Source organism: Ascaphus truei, chromosome 7 (genome assembly GCF_040206685.1).
Source record: "Ascaphus truei isolate aAscTru1 chromosome 7, aAscTru1.hap1, whole genome shotgun sequence".
NCBI lineage: Eukaryota > Metazoa > Chordata > Amphibia > Anura > Ascaphidae > Ascaphus > Ascaphus truei.
The window spans coordinates 89,852,825-89,871,682 of record NC_134489.1 but is presented as its reverse complement, the minus strand read 5'-3'; the positions used below and the strand labels follow the sequence as shown (position 1 = coordinate 89,871,682).

General features: G+C 38.4%; 1 protein-coding gene across 3 annotated transcripts in view; it reads left to right on the top strand.

The window, feature by feature from the left end:
• Positions 1–18,858, top strand: part of EPC2 (enhancer of polycomb 2) — a 71,149-nt gene that overhangs the window by 7,454 nt on the left and 44,837 nt on the right. The window lies entirely within an intron of this gene.

Sequence of the window (18,858 nt, the reverse complement as noted above, 5' to 3'; positions counted from 1 at the left end):
TTCTCTCTCTCTCTTTTTCTCTCTCTCTCTTTTTCTCTCTCTCTCTTTTTCTCTCTCTCTCTCTCTCTCTCTCTTTCTCTCTCTCTCTCTCTCTCTCTCTCTCTCTCTCTCTCTCTCTCTCTCTCTCTCTCTCTCTCTCTCTTTCTCTTTCTCTTCTCTTTCTCTCTCTTTCTCTCTCTTTCTCTCTCTTCTCTCTCTTTCTCTCTCTTTCTCTCTTTTTCTCTCTCACAGTTTTAGCAAAATCTCAGTCGTGTTTGTGTTAGATCCAACAGATTTGCAACAAATATGTTGCCTGAAATGCCATAGGGATAATAGTGTATCTCTTTTATGATTAGTCCAGATATAAATGAATTGCACGCTTCATCTGGTTTAACAATGATTATTTGCATTTTATTGTATGGTATTTGCATTATTTGGACACATGGTTAACACCTAAAACTACTATTTTCTTAGCATAGGGTTGACCATTTTTCTACCTCATTCAGTTTGACCAGTATTAAATGGGTGAATGCCAAGCAGTGATTGCTTACATGGTTAAGGGGATAATTCTATATTTTGCGACGTTGGCGTTAGAAAAATCCTCATTGACTTCAGTGGGGAATTTCAGCAGAAAAGTGTCCCGATCGGCCGCTTCGGACAATATAGAATTACCTCCTAAATATCAGTGATTAACACGTTTTGTTTTATGCATTTTATTTACTTTCAATGGTCTATTTAAACGAAACAGTTTTTACGACTTTTACCTAATCTAATTTCTTTTTCTATAAGACTGTCTTCAAATTCTTAAATATACAGGGAATGAATCATTTTATTTTTTTTATTTTATTTTGTAATTGCTTTGTGGTACAGGTAGAGGAATGGCAGTGCACTGCCAAAAAGACCAGGAGGAGGCTCACGGTTGCAACAGCAAAAAAATGTTTCAATGCATAAAAAAGATTGGACTAAATGTCCCCCCTAGTCACAGCAGTGATCCACCAACGCGTTTCCGGCTTTATGCCCTTTCTCAAGGTGTACCTTACTCCATTAGGAGGCCAATATTTATACCGTAGCGCCGAACGCGCTACCGAATGACATCACAGAAGGGCTAACCAATCGGGTGGTAGACGAATCCCTATTGTATAAGTGGATCGCGTCATATTCAAACAACTTTATTAGAGACAAACAAACCCCTTCATCCATTAGAGGGATATGGAACTCTAGGTGAAGCCATCCGATTGGCTCACTTGACATATCAACACATATAACTTTATTACAGCCAAAATGAACATCTTGTTACCTAATCGTCTGTGACGTCTGTAATATGGCTTCCTCACCCAGTGCAAACATAAGTTTTAAAAGAAAAAAACTTTATCAACAAACTTTATCAAAAATGGACAACAATAACAAATTTTATAAAGAAAAAATTATTAAAATGTACCATTAATCTAATAATTATATATATAACTTCCAAACAAAAAACTTTATCAATAAAGAAACAAATCATTAGAGAACAGCACATTTGTACCAAGACAACACACACATATCAAAAAAAGAAGATATGTAAATAAAAATAAGTTTAAGAAGTTTTACTCCTTTCTATCCCCAGAACTCAAAAGAGCAAATTTGCAGCATAATAATCATAAAAAACAACCAAAGGACTTTCATCCATATAATTGAGTATAAATGTCTCAAAATTTACCTATGTAAGGTCAGAGAACCGGGGTATACAAAGGGGGGGGGGGGGAAATAAAAATATATTAATTCAAAATATGCATTGAGCAAACCGGACACACTAACTTCTTTTAATTCAGATGTATTTTGATTTTATGACATTTCTTTGTAATTTTACCACATGTCTATATGATTTAAACAAACAAGAAGTATATGTAGATGTCATAGGAAATGTGATGATCAAAAAGAAAAAAAAGAGAGAATATAAAACCAAAAACTACAGAAAAAGGATATTTTTATATAAAAATGAACATATTTGATTGAAAAAGGAGAATTTTCATTCAAATATGTTAATATTCCGTAATTTAATTAGAGGGAGTTTATCAATGACCAAAGTGAAATGGAAGTAAAATCAGAGAAAATGGCCAAGGTCCCAGTCTGTATTAAGACCGAACGGTACTTGGGTTTTTAACGTAAATATCCAAAAGGCCTCCCTTTGGTCTAGCCTTTTGATACGATTGCCACCTCTTTCATGACAAGGAACAGACTCAATCCCGCATACTTTAAGTAATCTAACATCCCCCCTTGGGCAGTGGGTACAGTGTAGTGGCACTTGATGATTGAGGTCTCTTTTCTTGATAAGTCTAACATGCTCCATAATGCGTGTTTTATGATTCCTCGTAGTTCGGCCCACATACTGTTTCCCACAACCATAGGTGAGGAGGTAGATCACGAACGTGGTTTTACAATTGATAAAGCTACGTATGTTAAACACAGCCTTAGTATATGTACTTTCAAAAGTTTTAGTTGGAGATAATAGGGTACAAATCTTGCAGGAGCCGCACCTATATGAGCCTTTGGTAAAGGAACTTTGTCTGTCCAAGTCATGTGTAAATAAGCTAGGTGAGAGAGAATCAGATATAGTTTTAGCCTTTCTAAATATCAGTTTAGGTTTTTGGGGTAGATCTTGTCCTAAAATCGGGTCAAGGCGTAAAATGCTCCAATGTTTCTCCAAGATTAATCTCACTTCGTGTGCCTGTCGACTAAATTTAGTAATAAACCATGGATTATCTTGTTTAGATGTCTTTTTTTGGTTTCCTTTTTAACAATTGGCTCCTTTTCATAACCTCAACTTCTCCCCGTGCTTTATTTAAATCAAGGGGATCATAGCACGTGGCTAAAAATCTATTGTATAGATCATCTGATTGCCTATGGACGTCAACATCTTTGGAGCAGTTTCTTTTTACCCTCATGAACTGCCCCTTTGGTATTCCTTTTACAAGGGCTCTGGGGTGGCAGCTATCGGCTCTCAAATAAGTATTTCGTGAATTTTCTTTTCGGAAAATATCTGTGTAAATCTTCAAGGAGTGATCAATATAAAATAGTACATCTAAATATTTAAGGTGATGGTGATCAAAAGAAAATGTGAATTTTAAACCATAATTATTGTTAAGAAAATCTATAAATAATAACTTAGTGTTAGTGTCACCCTCCCAAATGAAAATAAGGTTGTCGATAAAACGACGATAAAAAACAATGTGATCCCTAAATGGGAACGACTCCCACCATCCCATGAAAAGATTTGCATAGGATGGGGCAAAGCTGGTTCCCATGGCAGTTCCACGTGTTTGGAGATAGTAAACACCATCAAACAAAAAATAATTGTGGGTTAATAAAAAGTGAATGGAGTCCAAAATGAAATTTCCCTGTGCCGGTGATAAATCAGAAGAATCCAGGAAGTAACTCGAAGCTGCCATCCCCAGATCATGCCTAATAATTGTATATAGCGATGTGACATCCATAGACAACCAGAAAAAAATTGGTCTCCAAGAGACACTTTCTAATTGGTTTATCAAATCTGCACTGTCTAAAATATTAGACGGCAGAGCTAACGCCATGGGTTGGAGATAGTGATCCACGTACCGTGACAGACCATCTCCCAAAGATCCAATACTAGAGACAATGGGCCTCCCTGGAGGGGAGACCAATGTCTTATGGATCTTTGGGAGATGGTGGAACACGGCCGTGGTAGGAAATGGATTGTATAGGAACTCTTTTTCATTGACATCCAAAACCCCTAAAAAAAATTCCTTTTTCAAGGAGTTCCCTCAAGTCTGACATGAATGAACAGGTGGGGTCAGAGGGAAGTACAGCATAGGAGAGAGTATCCCCGAGGTGGCGCAACGCCTCCCCGTGGTAGTCGCTCCTATGCTGCACCACCCTTGTCCGCATTCTTAATAATCACTTGTTTGTTTAATTTTAAATCTTTCAGTCCCTTAGCTTCACCAATGGTTAAATTATTACTCAAGGGTTTATTTAATCCAGAAGAGAATGTGTACCCTGAAGCCAGAATAGACAGATCTCTTTCCACCATTTTTTCAAAAGTTGTAATTGCATTACCCTTGATGAAAGTAGGGTAACATTTTGATTTATTCTTAAACCCTGAGGCTTTTCTACCCAGGAAATCTTGGTGATTGTATTGGGAATTTTGATCTAAGAGCAATTCATTCAGATCCTGCAATTCATTCAGATCCTGCAAGTGGCAGAACTCCTTGAAGGAAAGAACATTTTCATAAACATCAACATCAGAAACATGTGATCTATCAACAATATCAATAAGTGTCACTGAGTGGATATCATCCGGAGTACCCTGCAGAGTTGAATTCTTCTTGAAAAATGTATTCAAAGTTAACTTTCTGGTAAATTTATGTAAGTCCACAACTGTGTCAAAAATGTTAAAATTAGATGAGGGGGCAAATTTGAGTCCTTTATTGAGAAGGGATAATTCCTCGTGGGTTAAGTTCCACATTAGAAATATTAATAATTCCACTTAAATCTTCTAATAGGCTTTCTGCCTCTTGGTTGCGGACCCCTTTTGGTCTGCCCCGTCTACCCCTTCTTGTCCTCGGTCGTTTTTTGACATGGTAAAAAAAGGTGGTTCTCTGACTTTGCATTAATTCTCGCTGTTCATCTTGTTTTTTACCCCAGGCATAGGGTTGACCATTTTTCTACCTCATTCAGTTTGACCAGTATTAAAAGGGTGAATGCCAAGCATTTATTCCTTACATGGTTAAGGGGATAATTCTATATTTTGCGACGTTGACGTTAGAAAAATCCTCATTGACTTCTGTGGGGAATTTTAGCAGAAAAGTGTCCCGATCGGCCGCTTCGGACAATATAGCATTACCTCCTAAATATCAGTGATTAACACGTTTTGTTTTATACATTTTATTTACTTTCAATGGTCTATTTAAACCAAACAGTTTTTACGACTTTTACCTAATCAAATTTCTTTTGCTGTAAGACCGTCTTCAAATTCTTAAATATACAGGGAATGAATCATTTTATTTTTTTATTTTGTAATTGCTTTGTAGTACAACCTTTCTACATTGAATTTGTTTGAAGAAAAACTAATCCCCCCCCCCCTAATTACCATACATAAACCATTTTCTGATGGGCTAGCAAATCGATTAATTGCTGGTTTCTCTGAGTCATTGTATTTGTGTAGCTGTTAGATTAAACTAATGTTCATGGAAATAAATATACACTGCATTACATTTTGTGATATTTAAAAAATAATAATGGCATAAGAGCACAACATTTGACTTGTATTATTATTTATTATTATTTTTTTTTAAACATTGCACGGCTATTGCATTACTAAAAACTGGTTGGCAGAGGTTAGGTTTGTTTAAAATGTTCCTGCTTTTTGGTAGAGTTTCTTTGTTTTTAAGGCTAGGAACTCGGCAGCGTGCTGCCAGGCTGTCTTGTATTATCATTAGATTGGTGTGGAGGTGTGTGTGTTTAGTTTAATTGTTAATATGAGAATCTCAAGGTTGCTAGCATCCCCATAATAATTGCTTATAACCTTGATTATGTTGTGCTTATTTTTAGGTTTTAATTCTTTCCAATGCATTTTTCTTTGCCTATATGCAAGGATTAATGCTTGTTACAAATATACACTAACTACAGAGAAAAATAACACTTAATCTGCAGTGCAGTTTAAGTTGTATACTTATACTTCAAGTTTGTGACTAACAATTTTGTATGCTCTGCCACCTAATGTCATGCCTTACCCTCCAATTCCATGTACGTAGCAGATAAACACTGCATTCCAAATCATTCAGTTTCAGTATTGCACAGCAACAAAGATGTTAAACCAGGGGTGGCCTACTGCTATCCTCAAGGTCAGGTTTTCAGGATATCCCCGCTTCAGTACAGGTGGCTCAGTTGAAGACTGAAGCAGGGATATCCTGAAAACCTGACCTGTTGGTGGCTCTTAAAGACTGGAGTTAAGCACTCCTGTGCTAAACACTACATATTGATTTGAAGAGTGAACAGTTCCCCACGGCATTTACGTGACCCCCTTTGCAACAGCATATACGACCTATTTCCTTTTTTTTATTCTGATCACTGCCTCCCCTTTTTTTTTTTTTTTTTTTTTTTTTAAATAACTAATTTTATTGAGACTTTATCATCATACAACACGATATACATTAGTCTGCATGTAAAGCAACAAAATTATGCCTTCAATCATATATGTAACAAAAAATAAATGAGAAAACAAAAAAGTGGCGGGGGGGAGGGGGTCTGTCCTCTCGATCCTCTCGTCCTCTTTTGCTCTTAGATTGGTCCTTGTCGCCTCTCTAGGCAGTACCTCCCGCGTGGCCTGTAGCATCACTTCTCTTTTAAATCCACATTTCCTTTTTTGTAAACCTTTCAGAAAGAAATAAACAGTCTCTATTTTAATGAAGTAATAATATAGTATAAGTTTTGTGGCTGATTTAAAGATGAGCTTTGTAATAGCTCCTCCACCTGTATTTCCTTTGTAATAATTCAAGCTAAAGAGAGGAATCAGGACAGAGCAAATTGGGGTGCCCTGAGTGGTGGGGCCTGTGGGAAGCGCATGCAACAAGATGTGTGCTACAGGCCGAAAACTTAGTCAAAGAAACAGCGTAGTAAGTGTTTGGGGGGGAGGGGGAGGGCACAGCACACCAACAACAGAAGCAAAAAAAAGTTACAGCAAAAAGATCATTTATTGACTGGGGGGATAGTCAAGCGCATCCAACGTTTCGGTGCTAAGCACTTTCATCAGGAATGAAGGTGCTTAGCACTGAAATGTTGGATGCGCTTGACTATCCCAGTCAATAAATAATTATCTTTTTGCTGTAATTTTTTTCTTTCTTCTGTTGGTGTGCTTTATAATAATTCAACAGGGGTGGGCAAAAATATAAAATAATTAGAAGGCAGCGTTTTTATTGAGCGGAGGCGTTCTGGCTATTCCCCACTCCCGAGCTGTCGGTGGTGGTTTGTCCCCCTGCCATAGTGTAAATTGAGAGACTGACCTGTCAGTCACTGCCGCGGCCAGTCACAGCGCACTATGAAGTCATGCTGCGGAGCGCTGTTAACAGTCACAGTCGTGGCTGACAAGTCAGTCAGCCCAGCGCACAGCACAGTGTGTGTGTGTGTGTGTGTGTGTGTGTTATACAAGAATCCATTGCTTTAAAGGGTTGGCCCCACACAGCAAACATAAAAAAAAGTTTTAAATAACTCATCTCTAATTGGCTTGTCTAAAAAGTCAATCACCATTAACGTGAATATTTTTATTTTCACCAGATCCTATGTAATTCTGATCTTCTCATACTTATTGTCTATCCCATTTATATATTCATCATTGTCAAAGCAGATAATGAGTTAGTTCTTGTATAAAAGATATATAGTTTACTTCTGCTTCTCATATGTGTCAATTCGCCTATTGCATTTTGGCAAAACCTAATGTTGCCACTGCCAGTGAGCTCACTGTCCTCCTAGGTGTTGTTGTCCATTTAAGAACTGTTATTTTAAACTGCATATTTAAAATCCACTTTTTATTTCTATGGGGCATGGTTATGTATCTTGATTTCACTCGCATGAACGGTCAGGAGAGGTATAGCGCCAAATTGGTGTATAATTTACATAATGTCGGTTTTAGACCCTATATGCATATTCAATTTCATCTATGCAATGCTGCCTTGGTTTTTATAAGGTTTTAAAGCTGTGCAAGAAAACACTGTTTGAGAGGTGCATTACAACCGGCTATGCGGTTTGTACAAGTTAGACATTTCTGAGCATAACTTTTTTGCATTTATGACAAGAAAATACATAAAATAACAAATGCATGGTTTATCGGTTTTAGAGAACTACGAGACATCCTAATTATAGAATAAAGTAAATATTATATTGGAGCAGTTTGTTTGTTTTGTTGTTTTAAATTTTTTTTTTTAAAATATAATATATAGATATCACCTCTATACTGACGACACACAAATGTACTTTTCAACACCCGACCTTACACCTGCTGTACAAACCAAAGTTTCTAAATGTCTCTCTGCTATATCATCCTGGATGACCCTCCGCCGCCTTAAACTCAACATGGCAAAAACAGAGCTCCTCATACTTCCCCCCCCCAAAATCTGGCCCTTCTATCTCCTTCCACATTACTGTTGGAACTACGATCATTCACCCAGTAGCCCAAGCACGCTGCCTAGGGGTAACACTACACTCCTCCTTCACATTCAAAACATATCTAAAACCTGTCGCTTTTTCCTCCGCAATATAACAAAGATACGCCCTTTCCTCTGTTGCTCGACTGCTAAAACTCTGACTCAGGCCCTCATTCTCTCACGTCTTGATTACTGTAACCTCCTGCTGTCCGGCCTTTCTGCCTCTCACCTGTCTCCCCTACAATCTATCCTAAACGCTGCTGCCAGAATCACTACTCTTTCTTAGATCTGTCTCAGCATCTCCCCTCATTAAATCCCTCTCCTGGCTTCCGATCAAATCCCGCATCTCACACTCCATTCTTCTCCTCACTTTTGAAGCTTTACACTCTTCTGCTCCTCCTTACATCTCATCCCTAATTTCTCGTTATGCACCATCCAGACTCTTGCGTTCTTCTCAAGGATGTCTTCTTATTCATAGATGCTTAGGGTTACAACCAGTGATTCCAAGTATTTGCCACCAGTCTTGATTGAAATGGGTAACATTTATTGATAGAGGGTATAATAGTCAAGAGGTTTCTGCTTCGATAGATAGGGCACAGAAAATAGAGAGACAATCTATTTTTTTTTTTTAAATAAAGACAAGTACTTATCCCAGGATAAACACTTTTGTGTGACTTGTGTATTGTACAATGTACTGTATTGAACAACTGGCATATACTAGTGAGTGATACGTCTATTGGACACTTTCTCTGCACCCCCACTATCCTGCTACAAGAGGGGCAAGGGCATAGGGGTCCACCTTATTTAAACTGATCCCATTGATAGTATTCCAGCCAGACACTTGTACAAAACCTCTATTCCACTTGCTAAGCGCCACATTTACACAACAGAATCACTATCTGTAGAGGGGAATCAAAAGCAAGGCCCAGCTTGAGAAAGAGGTTTGGTGTAAATCTAACAATATCAATGTTCTATCAAATCAAATCTTACAATCTAACAATGAAGACCTAGGGAAAAAATGAATATATACATACATGCATATAAGCACAATCCCAACGATTGACAACAGACTATTTTCTATGCTCTTTCTAAAACAAATGTAAAAAGAAGCACCATATACTGTATTGTAACATGTAACATGAGACGTAGCACACAGACTGCTGCCGATTGATCAATAAACTTCATTAGGAACAGCACAAATATGCCCCATAACCTTAATTAATAACATATTCATGGGTTAGCAATGTTCATATGAAAGAATTGTTATTTTAACACATTACCGCCTCCAAAATGTCGCAAATCCTGAAGAATTCCGAGTTATTACATTTCAGAACAATAGCATGTGTTCTAATGTCACCAATATAGTGTTTTTCAACAGGGATTCCTAGGAACCTTGAGTTTCAAGGGCGTCTCTAAAAGGTTCCCTGTCATTTTTAAATCATTTGAAAATTGTACCAAATACAGAAGAATTTACACTGCATCTGATCTCAGACGTCTATTAGAGAGGGTTGGGGATCCTTACAATGCATCTGAACTCGGGTTGGGGTTCCGCAGAATTTCACAATTGTAGGGTTCCTTAACCAAAAAAGGATATAGATATATATTGTATTGTATGTCTTTATTTATATAGCGCCATTAATGTACATAGCGCTTCACAGTGGTAATACATGTGGTAATCAAATAAATAACTGATAGTATAAATAACAGGTCATGGGAATAAGTGCTACAGGCATAAAAGTAACATTAAGGAAGAAGAGTCCCTGCTCTGAGGAGCTTACAGTCTAATTGGTAGGTAGGGAGAACGTACAGAGACAGTAGGAGGGATTTCTGGTAAGTGCGTCTGCAGGGGGCCAAGCTTTATGTAACGTGTCCAGTATTATCCCCAGTGCTATTCATGTGCTTCTTTAAGCAAGTGTGTCTTAAGGTGGGTCTTAAAGGTGGATAGAGAGGGTGCTAGTCGGATACTGAGGGGAAGGGCATTCCAGAGGTGTGGGGCAGTCAGTGAAAAAGGTTTAAGGCGGGAGAGGGCTTTAGATACAAATACTATCAATGGGATCAGTTTAAATAAGGTGGACCCCTATGCCCTTGCCCCTCTTGTAGCAGGATAGTGGGGGTGCAGAGAAAGTGTCCAATAGACGTATCACTCACTAGTATATGCCAGTTGTTCAATACAGTACATTGTACAATACACTACAAGTCACACAAAAGTGTTTATCCTGGGATAAGTACTTGTCTTTATTTAAAAAATAAATAAATAGATTGTCTCTCTATTTTCTGTGCCCTATCTATCGAAGCAGAAACCTCTTGACTATTATACCCTCTATCAATAAATGTTACCCATTTCAATCAAGACTGGTGGCAAATACTTGGAATCACTGGTGTAACCCTAAGCATCTATGAATAAGAAGACATCCTTGAGAAGAACGCAAGAGTCTGGATGGTGCATAACGAGAAATTAGGGCTAAGATGTAAGGAGGAGCAGAAGAGTGTAAAGCAATGGGTAACCAATATTTCAGGGCAACTGGATGGTGACTAGAAGCAAGTAGCAGAGTATTTCTGTCAGTATCTTTGTGGTAAATTTTAGTCTCCAACTAGTTGTTACTTTTGTACACTATGATATCCAAAAAGTTAATTTCAGTCCAGCTAAATGTCAGAGTAAATCTGAATTTGCGATTTAAAGATGATTAAGGCCAATCTAAAAGGTTAGTAAGGGCTATTTTCCAGATCCCTGCAAAATAAGGAATATATCATCTATATAGGGTTTATATATGGATCCCTTCTGGTCTGACACAATATGTGTCTGTACATATTGATTTAAAGAGGTTAGCGTATGAAGAAGCCATGTTTGACCCCATCGCAGTACCTTGCAATTGTAGGTAAAACATCTCGAAGTTATTTTTGCTCAAAATAAGATCAACAAATAGACCCAGGCTCCTCAGCACACAATCTGCCTAGACTGAGCCCTGCAATATACTTTTATCATAGTTTTTCTATAAGCCTGTGCTATTTGCAGGCAACTGCCAGCATCTGAATGCTGCTTTGGGTGGAACGCAGCACACAGGAAAACCACTGATTACATTGAGTGGGTGAATGAATGGATTTCTGCCCTGGGCAGGTTTTAAAGTGGATGGTACAGCTTGATTTCAACCTCCTGATAACCATAACTATAGTCCATTTGAACAGAAGAATCCAGCTAAATTTGAATAATTGATACATTTGCTGGTCATACAAGCTTTTGGATTATTTAAGAATGACAGACTGTTGAACAGGTATTATACACTGCGCCTCCAGACTGAGAGGCTGGAATTGACGACCAGGTCACTGCCATGAGTGGACTGTAAAGTGAATGTTACAGCTAGCTCTGTAACCTCCAGTTGATGGACTGTGAGAGTGATTTAAATAACTGACACCTCCTACAGAATATATACATAATCTAATTATGCATCAAAGGTGATCAGGGGACTTATTCCTTTCCTTGTATATTGTGAGATCCTGTACCCTGTCTGAGATATTGTTAACGATGATGGCCACCGATCGATCTCGGATCCAGCGGTGTGCGAGGTTGATTGCGCTCTTCATTGCGAAGTACATAATCGGATCAACATTTAGTTGATCGCATGATTCATTGTGCTTCTCAATTCTGAGTACACCATTGCTGAGTGCATTATTGAACTCCTGAGACAGTATGTACCTGACTGGGGTACTGAATATGAACATTTTACTTGGATGTTTATGTCTATACTTTTTATGGTGCTCTTACTATGCTTTAGCCATGCCCCACAGAAACTACACATTTTCATTCTTGGGCCATATGTTTGTTTTTGATTCAGGATACAGTATCTAATGTTGATACAATGTTGCCGGTTTACTCAGCACTAGTGTGCCATATTTAGCTTTATTATTGTTGTAACTTTTGTGATTATAATTCAAGCAAGCAAAACATGTCAAATCTTATATGATTTTTTTTGTAATAAATCAGTTAATTAGATTCTGTAGAATCTACTTAATTAATTGTGTAGCATTAGAGAATAGTGACTGACTTTGTTTTTGTTTTTATTCAATTCTTCAATTTGTAATGAGTTTTTGAGCATCCTTTTAAAATATTTTTTTTATTGGTTTTCCAAACATTAAACAACATTACAATGCCGAAAAAAATAAGATACACAGAAAAAACATACTTTTACATAAAATTATTTTTAGTATTGCTCATCATACTTCTAATTTCAAAATTCAACACATTAACATAAATAATAATAAAAAGAAAAAACAGCTAATTTCATTTTCAAAAATATAAATATGAAAGCTATCACCACACAGCCTCCCAACAGTAAATGGGGAATTTTATGCCACATTCTATCTCGCCCATCAGCCCCGTACTATCATATTTCCTCAAGGGTGACATTATCTGTGACCCATCGCAATCAGTCTGAGGAGACCCTAAGATGTATGTTCAAATGTCTGTATGATTGAATCCCTATCTTGTGACATAGTATCAATAAACTTTTCCCATTTTTAAAAACATTTCTCGGTTCTTAATTCTTTATTTGTCTCAGCTTCTAATTTGTTCATCATCAATTTATTCAGATAATCGTTTATATATTTTTATGTGGGGCTTTCAGGCTTTATCCATTTCACCATCACCGGTTTCCTTTCTGCAAGCAAGACAATCTCTGCTAGCCTTGGGACATTTTTCCTTACATTGGCCTCTTTCCATATTTCCAAACAGCAAGCCTAAGGGTTCTTTTATTGTAGTTACCCCAGTAACCTCTTGTATATACTGCAGAACCTTATCTCCCCCCCCCCCCCCCCAAAAAAAAAACAATAACCAGACAATCCAGTAACAGTGTTTTAAATCTGCTCTTTCCTTGGAGCACTTATTTTTAGATTTCTCTAACCCCTTATAATTAATATCAAAGGCATAATAGGCCATATGCAGTATCTCATGTTGCAGCTCTCTCCACTCCTCAGAAATGATAATTTTACTAACGTGAGTTAACCCTTTGAGTAACATGTCAATTCCTGGGAAATCTTTTTCCCATCTAGTGAACATTTTTCTTAGATCCCTCCCATAGTCCTTGTCCATAATCCAATCATATAAATCTGAGAGAGTACCAAATATTCTATTAGCATCCTCAAAAAAAGACATCAAAAACATAGTTTCCTAATAGATCTGATTTATAGCTGTCCATACTCTTGCAATAATACATTACTTGTGTGTGTGTATATAAGGGAAGTGATGTTTGAGGCAGTCCCATTTGTTCTTTCAGGTCCTGGAACGTCAGGAACCACCATTATTCACATCTACCAAGTGGCCCAGAGTTATCCTTTGATTTCTATAGCAGGTTTTTTGACCACCTCCAAAGCAGTACAAGATATTTGCCACACTTTCATGATTGGGATAATGTGTTGCAAATGTTCCCAGAAGGTTTGAGCTGTAAGCTGTAAGCTGTAACAATGGCTAATGTTGCCTTCCTAATATCATGATACATTGTAGCTGCTGAGTTACACTGACTGAAGCGACCAGTATGTTAGGCACACAATCAGGATTTTGACAGATTTATAACAGGAGCACCAAACGATTGCCAGCTTAAGTAAGAATGCAGAATTCTACATCGTCACATGCTTTACATATAAAAATAATAAAACAAGAAAAAAAATGTGTAAAGTATTATTGCTGCTTTAATGTCTAACATTTCTCTGCTTGGTTGGCTGTTGTGGGGTTGTGGGCGGTTCTTATGCACTTAGAGCAATCACGGCTGCATTTTTATATACATTATTCAGCACTTCACAGATCACGGGGTGTGTTTGTTGGTTGCCTAGCAACACTTGATTGTGGGACTAATATATCTATATATCTAATTTATTTATCTCCTATGACACTTGAACTTGTTAGTATATGTTTAAGTTTGGTAAGGTGTGCCATTTTTTTCTCTCTCCGGGCACCTGAAATTAAGCCCCTGTTCTGTGTCTGTCAGCATGACACAGGTACACACTGACACAGCCGCTAATGTGTGGGAGAAGTAGCTGGAAAGCTTCCCAAACACCTACCTCACCCAATGGAAATTTCCTGGTCGCCATGTGCCTAATAGTTGCCCCCTGGCTCCTGTGTTTTGCAGTGCTGATTTAAAACCGGGGGTTCAATATGAGCTTATAGGGATTCTGTATGTTTTGCAATAATGTTCAGCTGTTCCCAGCTGATTTGAGGGTGGCTCCTCCTTCCCAGGTTTGAAGCTCACCCCTCCCACTTTTAAATGGTTAAAGCTCACTCCATTTCATCTTGCACATTCATGGGAACTTGCATGCAGTTTGATTGCGACAAATCTAATACAAAGTGCTTTTCATGGTATTATACAGGTTAATAAGAGCTTCAATCAGACTTGGTTGCATAGTTCTAATTTTGACAGATTAATGATATATCATTCTTCCTGGTAATGTAAAGGTTATTAAGAATTTATTTTAGTGTTAGGACCCTTGAGACATGTTCTGCCTTGGAGGGGCTCAAGGGCTTATGACACTTTGGCCAAAGAGTTAAACTAAAAGACCATTTTTATTCAAAGGATATATATATATATATATATATATATATATATATATATATACACACACTGTACCATGTATTTGTGTCAATTGATGTAGCACTGGGCTGTCTGTGTTTCATGTTCTGTCTCTGGTTTTAAATATATATCGCCATGCTCAGTAGCACTCCTCTTTAACACTTATATGCATATATGTATGTTGTGGTTATTTTGGGGTTCAATATGAGCTTATAGGGGTTCTGTATGTTTTGCAGTGCTGAGCCACATGTCAGTCACCTACGCAGCTGGTCATGGCACGCTCGATCCTGCTTTACCGCGATTTATAAGCAGCATTGGGTGGCAGCGATGACTGATGGGTTACTTGGTACTATGCTGCTTAGTGTGTAGGGACGAGAGCGGGCGTCAGATGCTCAACGGCTGGGTGAGGAAAGGAGGCGGAGAACTCCAACATTGTGCCCACTCTAGCTCTCCATGAGGTCGGTGTCAGGAAGAGGAATGTCAATGTACTTGTGAGTCAGTGTTTGAGGAGACCTCAAAATTCTAGATGGCTCCTAAGTTAACATTTTTGCTCACCCCTGTATCGGGAAGGTAAAAAATAAATAAAATACTCTATATATAAAATTCGAACAAACCAAGCACTTGCAGGTGTAAAAATGTATTGCAGAAATGAACGTTTTGGTCCTATCAAATATTTTGTCTTTCTCCATATTGGTTGTATAACAGGGCTTTCTTACTGCATGTGTAGTCGTGTTAAAATATACAACCTCAGTGCTCAACCTTGGTAAGCATCAATAAATCATTAATGTTTCCTGAGAACAAAGTCCATAAACAATCCCGCTGCTGATGACTCCAGAAGACTCGATTTCCTTTCTTCTTCTTTTACTCTGAGTTTTAATCACATAGAAAACTATCAACAAGCGCATGCAGGATTAAAATTAACCTAATGTATTCAATAGCCCCCATTCTGCACATATTTAAAGAATAAAACCGCTCCCAATTGTCTAGATACAACAACCAAATCCCCACAGGACCGGAAAAAAGCGGGCTCTGCAGACCTCCACAGTTCTTTCTTCCAGGGATCTCCATTCTGGCCAGATCCAGTGTCCCCGGTGTTGCTGTTCCTCCTCCAGTTTGTCCCATCTTCAGTGTCTGACTTCTTCAGTTGGTTAGTGTAGGGCCTTGCGCAATGACGTGGAATATAAGCCACCTCCCTAAGTGTTTTGCATGTCAGTGCTTTGCCAGATTCACGGTCTGACCATTTGCATTGATATATTTACCCTTTCAAGGAAATTAGATAATGGAGCATCACTAGCAATTCAATAAACATCTTGATACCAATATTATCACCAAACTCTTTATTTGGGGAATATATGCAGAAAACAGTTATGCATATATGATAAAAAATAAATTATAATCTATAAAAATGATATATACATGGATACACACATACACCAATGTTTATTTTTTTTAAAAAAATTTTAATGACAAAAATTCCTAAGAAGAACTAATAAAACATTCGAATAAGCTTTTTAATAGTTAATGACATATTTAAGGAATAAGAATCGTAAAAAAAAAAAATAAAGACCCCAATCATTTATTTTTCTTCCCGATTATGTTATTGCACTTTTCCCATTTATTGCCCTTTTATTAGGTCCCACTAACGTGTGTGTGTGTGTGTGTTTTTTTTTATTTGGGGCAGGCAGAATGCAGGGTCGGGGTTCTGATGAAGCACTTTGCAGCTCAGTTCTGTGTGGGGAGCAGAGGAGGCTCAGTGTATGTGAAACTTAATCTGTACTGGAGTTTATAAAAACTAAAATTCCCGTGATTCCCTTGGTGTGAACATGCGCAGTAGGACATAGAACTGTGACCCGGATGTAGTCCGTGTTTCCACTCCCTGGAAATCGGCCAATAGAACGTTAATCGGAGCTCCGACTGAAGCAGAGGAGAGATCGGAGCACCGCTGCCTCACCTGCGGCTAAAATGCACTTGCCCCAGACAAGTGGGCTTGTCGAGCTGTGTGTGTATCATGTTTTTTTTTAATGCATCAACCGAAATAAAATATTTTAAAAATTCATTCATTTATAACCTAATAAATTGATTCGATTTGTTGTGAATTACTTTGTATAAAATATGCCAAATTTTATGAATTAATTTTTTTATGCCCTAATATTTTTTTTATTTAACGTTAATTTCCCATATCGATGTAATTCAATTTCACAATAAATGATTGAATCATTTTACTATATGAAAATGTATATATTTCCTACAGCCTTATTCTTAAATCCATATCATATAGATAATTTCTTTAGCAAATATACAACCCTACTCGTATTTTGCACTGAGTATATTTCCATTCACATACCTATTTTAATGACATTATACAAAAGTAATGTACATTCAAAACCAATCATTGTTATATAGGCTGCGCATTGAGCTGTGTGACCTGAGTTTGTGTGGTTCAAGTGCAGTTTGGATTAAGTGTGGCATTCTAAACAGAAGGAAAGTGGTTTGCAGTGTATTGCTAGCATTAGTGTGTGAGCTTGGAGAGTGTATAGTGGGCTAATTGAGTTTGATTGTGTGGAATTGGGAGGTGTTGTGTTTTTTTTTTTTTTTTTTTTCTCCCCTCCCCCCTCTTCTTTCCTTCCTTCTGCCTGGTTTGAGAGATTGCAGAGGATGGGTTAGTTTCTTGCTTAATTGCTTAAGAAACACAATTGATGTGTGTCTATGCTTTAAACAGAGGCTTGTAAAGAATCATTGAGCCTGCATATATTGAGCTCTGTCAGTGAAACTGCAGTTTGCATAAAGTTAAACAGGGGAGTTAAACGGGGAGTTAAACAGAGGGAGTTAAAACAAGGAAGGTGTTAAAGCAACAATTCAAGCAGCCCCCCCCCCCCCCATCCCCATTCATTTTAAATACAGGTTTGAAGCAGGGGGTCTCCGGAGCTGAACCTTATTCATTTAACCTCTGGGACCCCCTGCTTCCAGAAACTCCCAAAAGGGGTGCCGGTATCTCCTGCAGTTTTCAGCTTCCTCGTCACATGGGCTAATAGGCAGCCACATTTGATGACGTTACAGTTTCCTATTGGCCCATCGGGCCCGAGAACTCTTAAAAGCAGACATATGATCATGAGCTCTGGAGTGATGACAGGCACACCCTATGGAGGCAAGTACATCCGGAAGCAGGGGTCCCCAAAGCTGAAATTAGTGGGGTTCAGCTCTGGAGACCCCCTTCATATCTGCATTAAAAAATGAAGTGGGGGGTGGGAACAAAAAATGTGTTTGATTGTTCAAAGAGGCACGGTATATAGAAGTACAGTAAATTGTTAGCAACAATGGGCAGAATTGAGAGCGCACATCTTGCCACATGTATGTGCACTTGGAGCACCTGTTTCAGGGATCATACTGCTGTGGGAAGTGTGAGAAAGTGGTCTCTTTGGGGTCTCAGATTGCTGATCTGCAGAGGCAACTTTCAACATTTAGGGTCATTGACAATCTTGAAATGAGCTTATTGCTCACTGACAGAATTGGGAGAGAACTAGGCGCACATCAAAAAAGGGAGAACTGGAGGCCAGTGAAAAAAATAACAAAAATTTATTGAGACAGAACCTAGATAAAAAGAGAAACCTCTAACGCGTTTCTCGCCAGGGGCGCTTTATCAAAGAGTAGTTTCAACTGAGCAGGCCCTGGCTGGGACTAGTGGTGCAGAGGGTGGAGCTGTGAGTGAAAACCAGGAAGAAGGTAGCTGGGTAAAAGGGGAAGAGATGGGCCAGTTCTGAGCTGACCTATCCCAATAGATTTGCCATATTGAGTGAAGATATTGTAGATGTCAGGCAGGAATGACAAGGCTGGGTGAGACTGATTCCTCTAGCAGCCAGGGGAATAGTTCCTCCAGCACAGAGGGGATTCGGGATACGCTGAGAACAAGAAAGGTTGTGGTGGTAGGGGACTCCATTATTAAGAGGGTAGAGAGGGCAATCTGTTGCTGTGACCGCATGAGCCGAACAGTTGTTGCTCGAGTTCGGCGGATCGGGTAGACCGATTGTTGGAAGGGCTGGGACTGACACGGCGGTTTGGGTACATGTTGGCACCAACGACATATTTAAAGAAAGATGGAGAGTCCCAAAAAATTATTTGCTGTATCTACTCTGCAAGCTTAAGGTAAGGACCTCCAAGGTAGTATTTTCAGAAAT